Source organism: Alligator mississippiensis, chromosome 11 (genome assembly GCF_030867095.1).
Source record: "Alligator mississippiensis isolate rAllMis1 chromosome 11, rAllMis1, whole genome shotgun sequence".
NCBI classification, from domain to species: Eukaryota; Metazoa; Chordata; order Crocodylia; family Alligatoridae; genus Alligator; species Alligator mississippiensis.
The window spans coordinates 59212488-59222001 of record NC_081834.1 but is presented as its reverse complement, the minus strand read 5'-3'; the positions used below and the strand labels follow the sequence as shown (position 1 = coordinate 59222001).

The window sequence follows — 9514 nt, the reverse complement described above, 5'->3', positions numbered from 1 at the left end:
GCACGAAGCTGGACTGCTCTCAGTGGCCACATATGAAAGAAGAAGGCACAATAGGCTCAAAGTTGAGCAAGGGAGGGTTAAGTTGGATGTTAGTAAAACCTCCCTCCTTATGAGGGTGGTGAAGCACTGGAACTGGTTACTTAGAAGAAGCCTGTGAACATATGTTTACTGCCTTCTCATCTGCACCTTGGTTAAAGGTTAACAAGACCACCCCAGGAGGGATTTGAACCCACAATCCCTGGCTTAGAAGGCCAGTGCCTTATCCATTGGGCCACTGGGGTTTCTTGGTGCCCTTTTTTCCCAAGGATGGGCTTCCCTGCCTGCGCCCATGTGTTCTCAAAACAACGGTGGACAATGAATGCTTTTCTTCTGGCACTGCAGAAGGACTGCCATTTACTGGGTGAGACCACAGATCCCGCATCCAGCCTCCTGTGGCACACGGTGCTAGACAGCGGATGCTGAAAGGCAGAGCAAACCGGGTCAGACCAGGGTATTTTGCACAGTTCCTCTTCCACTTGCAGCCTCCAGTGTTTAGGGTCTAGGACGCTGTGATTCAGAGGCTGTCTGCTCTAGAAGCAGCTCCTGGGTGGCCCCATGCTGTGCTGGACGGCAACGCGCTTCTCTTCAACCCCAGAAGCCAGGTTCCTCTCCTGCTCGCTGGCCACCTGCTCCTGCTCGCACACCTCTGCTGCTCACATGCCTCCCTCTCCTGCTCTCCTGCTCCTGCCACCGGGTGCCAAGCCGGCAGGTTGGCCAGCCACTCCTCCATGACGGTGCCCAGCTGCCCAGCAGGAGGGTGCTGTCCTACGCCTGGTGCTGGTGGAGACGGTGCATTCAGAGGGTCTGGTCATCGGGGCACCATTCCTCATGCTGCATCCCCGGTGGCAGCTGGTGTCTCTCCCCCACGCACAGCTGCTGGACCTGCAGAGCGAGCACACTGTGGACACTTGTACATGTGTCACTATGGCAGTGTTGTTCTTGCACCATGATGTAGTACTTCCTTCTGCAAGTGTTACATCATGGCGCAGTAACAGCCCATAGTATGCCATTACGTGTGGCACACTGTTATTTTTAGCAGAGTGCTACACCAGGGGAGCACGTCGCTGTGGTGACATGCTGTTGGTTATGTGTAGACACCTGCAGACGCTACATCACTGTAGTGTGTTGCTACGGCAACCTAGTGCCACATGTAGACATGCCCTGTAACAGGGGACTGTAAGGGGTTGCAGTGGAAAGGACTGTGACGTGAAGGTTAAGACGATTTGTAGGCAAAGGGGAAAGGGGCCAGAGGGAAGAGCTGCTTCCCGAGGGTCCCGGGCTGAGGAGGGTCAGGCCTCTCCTTGTGGGACTGCTCCAGGGAAAGGAGAGGCCAGGTTCAAAGCTTGGCCAGTTAGAGGAAGGGCATCCCTCATTGCCTGAGAAGGCAGGGAGGAGGAGAAGACAGAGCCTCTTTTTGAGAGACTGCAACCTCTCGGAGGTAACGGGCACTAGACCCAGGGACTGTGCACCACCCAGCCTTAGATCGGGGTCGTGCGTGTATAGGTGCCCAGGGACCATGGGAAGTTAACCAGGCAGCCCCTGTCATGGGTGGCCACTGCACAAGCCCTCCATCCCCACTCCCTCCATGGGGCAGGTGGCCCGCTTGGCTCTTGTTGCAGGCAGCCTGCCTTCCTGATCCCCTCCCCAGGCCAGGCCAGGGCTGGCCCTTGGTACCACCTGCCAGGCTTGCCCTCGACCAACTCCTTCCCTTCTCCTCTGCACGCCAAGCACTTTGCTCCCATGGAGGAAGTCTCATGCCGCCCGGGGTCACAGGGACTAGGGCTCCCACTCATCTGGGACACCAAGGCGGTGATGCCCCTGTTCTCTCCCCGGTATGTCTCATCAGAAAGCTGGATGGGGCATTACCCCTGCTGTGCCCCAAGCGTGCCCCTACTGAGACTTCCCAGGTCATGCCACATGGAGCTGTTTGAGCACACAGAGGGGTGCCCAACCCTTATGCCCTCCTGCAATGGTGCCCCGGGTGCACATGAGAACCTGTTGCAGGGCTCTGCACTTCAGTGGTGCCCCGGGCAATCCCACACTTCCCCGCCATGTGCGTCACTGCCTGGAGGGCTGCTTCTGCCTGTGATACGAGGCCCTGACCCCGCAGTGGAGGTGGAGATCACCGGTGCCATCAGTGAGTTTCTCTGCACGTGACAGCAGGGGACAGCGAGGCCAGGCAGGGAGAGAAGAAGAGGGGAGGGCGAGGAGAGGATGGGAAGGGGGCCTGTGTGGGGCCCCTAGAGCCAGGCCTGCAGCCAGGTGTGGGCCTGTGAGGTGGCATGGGCACTGGTGGCCACAGTGCCCCCCACCCCTCGCAGCCATCCTCCACGCGATGGGCTTACCAGCTGGGCATGGCAGGTGGTCCTGGCAGGTGGCCTTGGCGCTTGGTGGTGGGGAGGTGGTCTGGCTGCTTGCGGGGTGCTGGGTGGCAGAGGCCCACCGCCTGCCACACGGCCACTGACCCCCTCCAGGAAGGAGCTGGAGCTGGAGCTGGCCATGGGCGGTGTCCTCCCTGGCCTGTCCTCTGTGCTATGGCTGTGGGGAAGATGTCAACCCGGGCATCAGCACTGGATGAGGAAGCCAGGGGCAGGGAGGACACGGGACACGGGTGCTGCTGGCCTGAGGGCTCTTGTCTGAGTCTTCTCTGCAGGTCTGGTCTGGTGCGGGGGCTTTGGCAGACCTCCAGTGCTTGAATAGATATGCTGCCCATGGCCTGGGTCCCTGCGAGTGAGGATGCTAGGTGGATCCTGCATGCAGGGCATGGTGCTGCAAGCTACTCTGGACCATCTCTTGTGCTCAGTGACCACCATTCGCAGCAGCCACGCAGCCTTCACTGCTCAGAGAAGAGCATTGGCCCACCTGCCCTGGCAGAACTGCCGCTGCACCTCGGCATTGCCCCAAATCACCAGAAGGTCTGTGGTCTCTTCTGCTGCCCAGTTGGGGCCAAGGACCGAGCGTCTCAGGGGCAGGGAAGCTGCCATGTCCACGGGGTACCTCTGCCAGGGACGTCAGGCAGATGCCCCACGAGGTCCCCACAGCAAGGCCAGGGGCTGGCTCCCGTGCTGGAGCCAGAACGTACCCGCACCACAGGGGCACAATGCCCAGGGGCCAGGGAGCAAGCAGCAGAGCCTCCTTGCTCCAGCCGGGCCTGTGCAGCACTGCTGCTGCCCAGACAGGCCCACCAAGGAAACCCCCACGAGCTGGATGCAGGCAGAAGCTGGCCCCAGAGAGCTACAGCCCGGCAGGGGTGGCAGAGAAGCTGTCCTTGCCCCCTGTTTGGAGGGAGTCTCAGCCAGGGTGCTCTCGCGAGCATTAAATCTAGTACCTGCTGGTGACTGTACATGAGCCAGGAGGCTGCTCACACGCGCTGTGATTACAGCCAGCCGCCGCGTCTCGTAGCAGTGTCCCCGTGCTTCAAAATGGTGGCAGGGGCACTACAACTAAAGCTTGTTTGACGTATTGAAGTGTGGGGATGCTGATATATGAGACACTCCAGGTGCTTGAATTTGGGTGGCTTTTGGATCCACTTTAATTAAAGCACCTTCCCCCGCACCCTAGAGCATGTGTAAAAACTCTCTGTATCTTCAGGTATTAGAAAAATGCACATTTCACTAATCAAACGTGCATTAGCCTAGTGCATGGTTTTACGGCCGTGCTTTAATGCACATCAGATGAATGTAATGCTCATTAAAGCATCTCATGTAGAAGTACCCAGAGGGTCCAAAGGAGTTGCCCAGGCACCAGCAAGACTCAGCCTGTCGTTCAGTTTCTCTCTCTCTCTCGGCCCATTTCTAGATGATTTTTCTCCTCGGTGGTTTCCTACCCATCCTTGATCTGTGACCCATTAAATGCATTTGGAAAGTCCAAATCAAAAACCCTATTTCAGAAAGGATGCCCCTGGAATCCGGATTGCGGCGCTCGGCGCGGCTCCTGGGATCTAGTTTCCTTTCACTTGGGCCTGGCCCAGACAACCAAAGAGGACCTTTAAAACATGAGATGGTCACTTGACAAGAAGAACAGCATTCAGAAACATGCATTTCCTATGATGAATAGGGGTTTATATTGCACAGGCCTGCAGTTGCACATAGAAACAAGGAAGAGATCTCATTTTTTCTGATTTTGCCCCACTCTAAACACTGCACGTATCCTGCAGGAGAACCCATTTCTTGTTCATTAGAGACAGGTTTAGATGCTGTAGCAAGAAGAGGGGTCTACCAAAGTCCCACGAAGAGGGAAGAAGGAACCAGGAAGCTACATATTGACACCAGGACCAATCCTGCTCCGAAGTTAGGAAATTGGGGCTTTGCAGTGAGCTATAAAGAGGTAGGCACTGCTGGGATTTGAACCCAGGCTCCCCTGTTTACGAGACAGGTGCTTTAACCAACTAAGCCACAGCGCCCATAGGATTAAGATTTGCACCCCCCTCCACATCTCACCCCAGTGAAGAGCTGGCAGTTGCACACCCGCTCCCAGCAGGTCCCAGCCGTCTCCTTTGTATCATTGGTTCCCTCCGCACAGACCACTGCCCAAGATGCACGTTCCTGAATCCAATGTCCAAGGCCTGGGCAGAGTCCGCAGGAGTCCACGCGTGCTCCTGGTGTCATCCTCACGTCTGGTGCAAATGCCAGGGTGGCACTATTCAGTGACTTGATGAGAGACCAAGCGCTGGCTCCAACTTCACAGTAGCTCCAACTTCACAGGAGTGTGTCATCATCACAAAAGGCACCAGTAGCTTCCGCGCATTATTTGATAGTTTGATAAAATGATATGCCTGGTTCAGCAACAAAGGTTCAATCTGGTCATTGAGGCAGCTGCGTGGGTTAATCCTCACTCAAGCAAGCCACTGCAGGCAGCGTGGAGGCTGCAGGAGGCAGTGGCTGCAGCAAAGCAGAGCCCGGCTCCCCCAACAACTGCTGCCTACCTGCTGGGGGCTCGGCTGGGGGTGAAGCCAGCTCCCCGCTGCTGGGCGTATTCCCGGGGGGCAAGAGGGACCCACACCTCTCAGATCTGTGTGAAACGGGGGTGGGCGCACCGTGGACCTGGGCGTTGGGTTGTGCCCCTGGCTGCAGCTGCGCGGGCAGGGAGTGCATCGCCAGGGCAGCGTGGAGCACGTGATGGCAAGGAGCTTCCCCGTGCTTGGTGGCTGCAGAGGCCCCGGGAGAGGGCAGCAGGAAAGGAGCCTGAACCTGCAGCAGGCAGCTGGCAGCACCCCTGCCCCCTGAGGCCGCACATTGTGGCCCCGACCCCACGCACTGCTCGGCTGGGCAGCAGCCCCCGCCCCAGCCCTGCCCAGCTCCCTGCCTCCCTCCCCAGAGGGGCTTCAATCCCTGCCCCCAATTTACCTGCAGAGCTGCTCTCCACGCTGCCCGGGCCATGTGCATGTACATGCACCTAGTGCCCCTGCCTGACCGCCCTCCTCCTGGTCCCCCACCACAACCCTCTTGCGGGCCTGAAGTCTGTCAGCCTGCAGAGAGCTCTTTGCAAACATGCACGATCCATGGGTTTCTCCATTAAAATGAGAAATCCGTGTTTTCCTCAGGTACAGGGGGGAAAATCTGTGTTTTACTCCCTTTTCGGTGGGAAATGCAAAACCCCGATCCCGATACTCACCTGCTGGAGGTGCCCCAACTGCAAGCCTCTCCCCATGGGATGTGCTGCAGAGCTGCAGGACCGGGAGCAGGTGCTTCCTCAGCCTGGCTCCAGAAGCCAGGACACTGCTGGCAGCTCCGTGTTGCCCGGGAGGTGTCACACAGACGTTTTCCCTCGAGTCCAGGGGCTGCCCGGGCCCTGGCCGGGACCTCTCCTGCTGCTGCCTCCTTGGAGACCGTCCGGAAGCCCGAGGCTGGGTGGATTCAACGTCCCTGGCAGCAGGTCCCGGGCACTGCGAGAGCCGGCGAAGGGCTCCCTGCTCCGAGCCCCGCTTCCCACACACGGGGCCTGCAATGCCGCTTGCTTTGCCATGCCACGACGAGAAAGGCTGGCTCTGAGCTGGGCGAGCGGGCGCGGGGGAGCAAGCTCCTGCCCCTGCTGCAGGCTCCCAGCCACAGGGCACCTCAGCAATGCAAGCAGCTGCCCAGCACGTGGGTGGAGCAGCAGGGTGTGCAGGGGCCAGTGTCCTCCTCCCGGCGCCAGCGGCCCAGACGGACCCTGAGAGCATCGACATGGAGGCGAAGGGGCTGGGAGAACATGCGTGCACACCCTGCTCCACGCAGAGAAGAACTGGTTTCCTCCACCCTCCCAGAGCGCTCACAGTATCCCTCTATGCAGTGGTTCTCAGCCGGGGGACAGGGCACACCGAGGTGCCTTGACATCCTTGCAAGGATGCTGCAGTGTAACCTGCAGTGTCAAAACTGCTGGGTGTGCAAACACGATCCACAATTGAAACCCCGGCATTTCACATGGGAACCCAGAGTGCCAAAAACACTGGGACCCGTCGCGCTCTTTCTGACTTCTCTGCAACAGGAGAATTGCTCCAGTATTTTGTATTCCAAAAACGAGTGAAAAGCAAGAGCTGGCATTTGTGAGGGTGTCTGTGAGTCCAGCAAGGGCTGAGTGGAGCCCAACGAGAAGTGCCTTGAGGCTCAGGAGTACAGAAGTGCTGATCTAGGAGCTTCCCAAACAAGAGATTTTCTTATTATTATTACAAAATGATTCTGCACAATATTATCTTCATTATTTATGCAGGATGTTTAGGGGCTATGAGATGAATCAAAGCATCCATTAATTCTGGGTGCCTAAATCAAGACTCCTTGAACTTGATTTTTTCCTATGTCCAGAAGGTAAAAAGTCTGTCTGACGCCTTGTGTCTAACAGGAAGGGGCCAGCAGTGTCCTGGCTTCTGCAGCCAGGCTGAGGAAGGCACCCTGCTGTCCAGCCACACAGTTCTCTAGTACATGGCATGGGGAGCAGGCTTGCACTTCGGGTGCCTCCAGCAGGAGATTATAATTCACTCTGCACAATCATGCAGCTCCTGCTCTTGTCACTGGGCAGGACTCAGACACCTCCAGAGCGGGATCCCTGGTTACCCAGGATGTGCCAGGCTCTCCATTCACTTCAGCGGGGAGTTCTAGCCTGCGCTAAGACCCCCCGTGCTAAGTTCTAGCCGGCGCTAAGACATGCGGGGGCGTCCCATGTCTGTGCAGGGGACTGCAGAAAGGGGAGGAAAGTCCGCCCCGCTCCAAGGTGGTGACCGCGGCCCTGATGCTCTCACACCCGCTGCACGGGGTTGGAAACATCCCCAGGTACAGGAGCTCCCAGCCTTCCCAGCTCAGCCAGCGCTGCCCGGCCAGAGCGGGCAGGGAGCCCAAAGCTACGGCGCTGACAGGCACCCACAGGTCCCAGGGAAGGGGTCCCTGCCCTCCTCTGCCGGGCACTCCCCAATCCCAGTGCAGGGTTTTATCCCAGGAGCTGCCTGGACTCCCAGGGGCTTCAGCCCCGAGCCAGGCACGTGGAGCCAGAGGTCAGGAGCCGGAGCAGGGAGCTGTGTCCAAACCAGCTGCCTGCCAGTCATTGCCCCTGAGCCCAGGGCTTCCCTGCCCATGATCCCCAAATCTTCAGGAGGCTGGCGGCATGGGGGCATCCCCGGGGACACCGGCCTGTCTCCTGGAGAGCAGGAGGTTCAGGGGCAGACGGGTGCACAGGGGTGCCTTGAAGCCCATCTGATGACTGCTCCTGCTCAGTGCCAGGATGGACAGGCTGAGGCGGGTGCTGAGCAGGAGGACCACCAAGGTGGGCTTCGTGCCAGCAGATCACAGCGGGGGACTGGGCAGGAACATCTGGGCCCCCCCGGCCATGAAGAGGAGGGGCCCATCAAGGCGAGGACGTGGCTGTGCCCTGTGTGCTGGCGTAAAAAAACAGTATGTGCCAGCACCAAAGAAGAGCATTTGCAGCAGCCCACCACCTCCAGGTGCAAGTGGAGGTGGCCCTGGGTGCGCCTGGGCAGGCGGGAGCCCGGAGGAGAGAAGCGCCGGGCACAAGAGCCGTGCAGCCTCCCGCCCGCGGCATGGAGCAGCCTGGAGCCCGGCCCTGCAGCCCCCCGGCAGGAGGCAGCCCCCTGCAGAGACGTGGAGGAGGGCCCAGCCTCCCTGGGGCTGGAGCGGAGCCCGTCCTGCACCAGCCCCAGCCCCAGTCCCAGCCCCAGCCTGAGCTGCAGCTCCTCCTCCGCAGACCCACACGGCTCCCTGGGGTCTGCGACCCCCCCGGCCCCTGGCGCCAGCCGCACCGGTGAGGAGCCGCACTGGGGCCACCCAGTCTTAGGGCCATTCACTCCAGGGGGCAAGGCAGACCCTGCGCAGGGCTGGGCAGGGGCATCCTGGCCAAGGCGAGGGGGCTGAGCCACACGACCTCCCGGTCCCCGTGCGTGGGGTGGCCTTGGTGGGGGTGGGTGATGGGGGAGGCAGGGTTACTTGTGGGGGCACAGGGACCTCCCAGGTCAGTGGGGCAGTCCAGTGTGCTCTCAGCCATGGGGGCCGTGAGGTTGCGGGGGCGGAGGAGCGGGATGGAGAGGGCCCTGGGAGATTTCTGCAGACAGGGGGCCCTTGGCTGGGGAGGGGAGCACGGCCCCATCTCTGCCCCCCACACTGCACCTGTCTTCCCCTCGGGGGCAAAGGACTCACCCCCCACTTTCCTTCCTGCTGCAGTGAGTCCCAGTCCGGCCACAGAGAAGATGCAGGACGAGGAAGACCAGGAGAGGGAAGAACAGGGGACACCGGAGGAAGCTGTGCTCAGTGTCACCCAGCACCTCCAGGACCGCGGGAAGGTAGGAAACCCGTTCAGTCCTCTGTTCCCTCCCCAGGGGAGCCCATCCCGCTGACCCGGAGCTGACTAGGGGAGACGCTCGCCCGCGGGCAGTTCTAGGGGAGGGTGTGTTTGTGAAGCCCCACCTGGGTCCCCTCCCGCCACAGACACTGCCCTGCTCCTCCCTGCGCCTGCCCAGGAGGAGACTCATGGCAGCAGCCTGGGGGTCCCAAGAGGCCTGAGTCCCACAGCGGGTTTGGGGGGGACAGGGAGGTCCCTGGCTCAGAGCCTCCCTTTACCCCGGTCCCGCTCCTGGTAGATGCAGCGCAGGAGGGACGGGCAGCGCCTGCTGCGGGAGCTCCTCACCCTGCAGGCAGCCGTGCAGCAGAGGGGATACGAGGCTGTGGAGCTGCAGGGGTGGAAAGCGTCCGTGCCAGAGAAGATCGTGGTGAGTAGGAGGAAGCACGGGATGGTGCGTGTAGAGGAGAAGAGAGGGGAAACGGTTTCTTGAGTCCAGGGTGGAGGGGAGAGATGGAGCTGGACCGGGGAGAGAAGAGCAGGCGCACCCGTCCCTGACATGAAGTGTCATTCTTGTAGCAAGATGCTGCCTTGTGTCACATCCCTCCACCCGTTCATCCGTCATGCTTCATCAGGGACCTGCGTTGGGACCGGCTGAATGGGAGAAGAGATCTGCAGGCGTCTAAAGTCACATCCTGAGGAAGACACAAGCATAGGC

General features: G+C 60.0%; 2 non-coding genes across 2 annotated transcripts; both read right to left on the bottom strand.

Annotated features, from left to right (window-relative positions):
- Nucleotides 1-208: 208 nt before the first annotated feature.
- Nucleotides 209-281, bottom strand: TRNAR-UCU (transfer RNA arginine (anticodon UCU)). Its single transcript has one exon. It is a non-coding gene; the product is annotated as a tRNA-Arg (tRNA).
- Nucleotides 282-4367: 4086 nt separating this feature from the next.
- TRNAT-CGU (transfer RNA threonine (anticodon CGU)) lies at nucleotides 4368-4441 on the bottom strand. Its single transcript has one exon. It is a non-coding gene; the product is annotated as a tRNA-Thr (tRNA).
- Between the last annotated feature and the right edge of the window lie 5073 nt (nucleotides 4442-9514).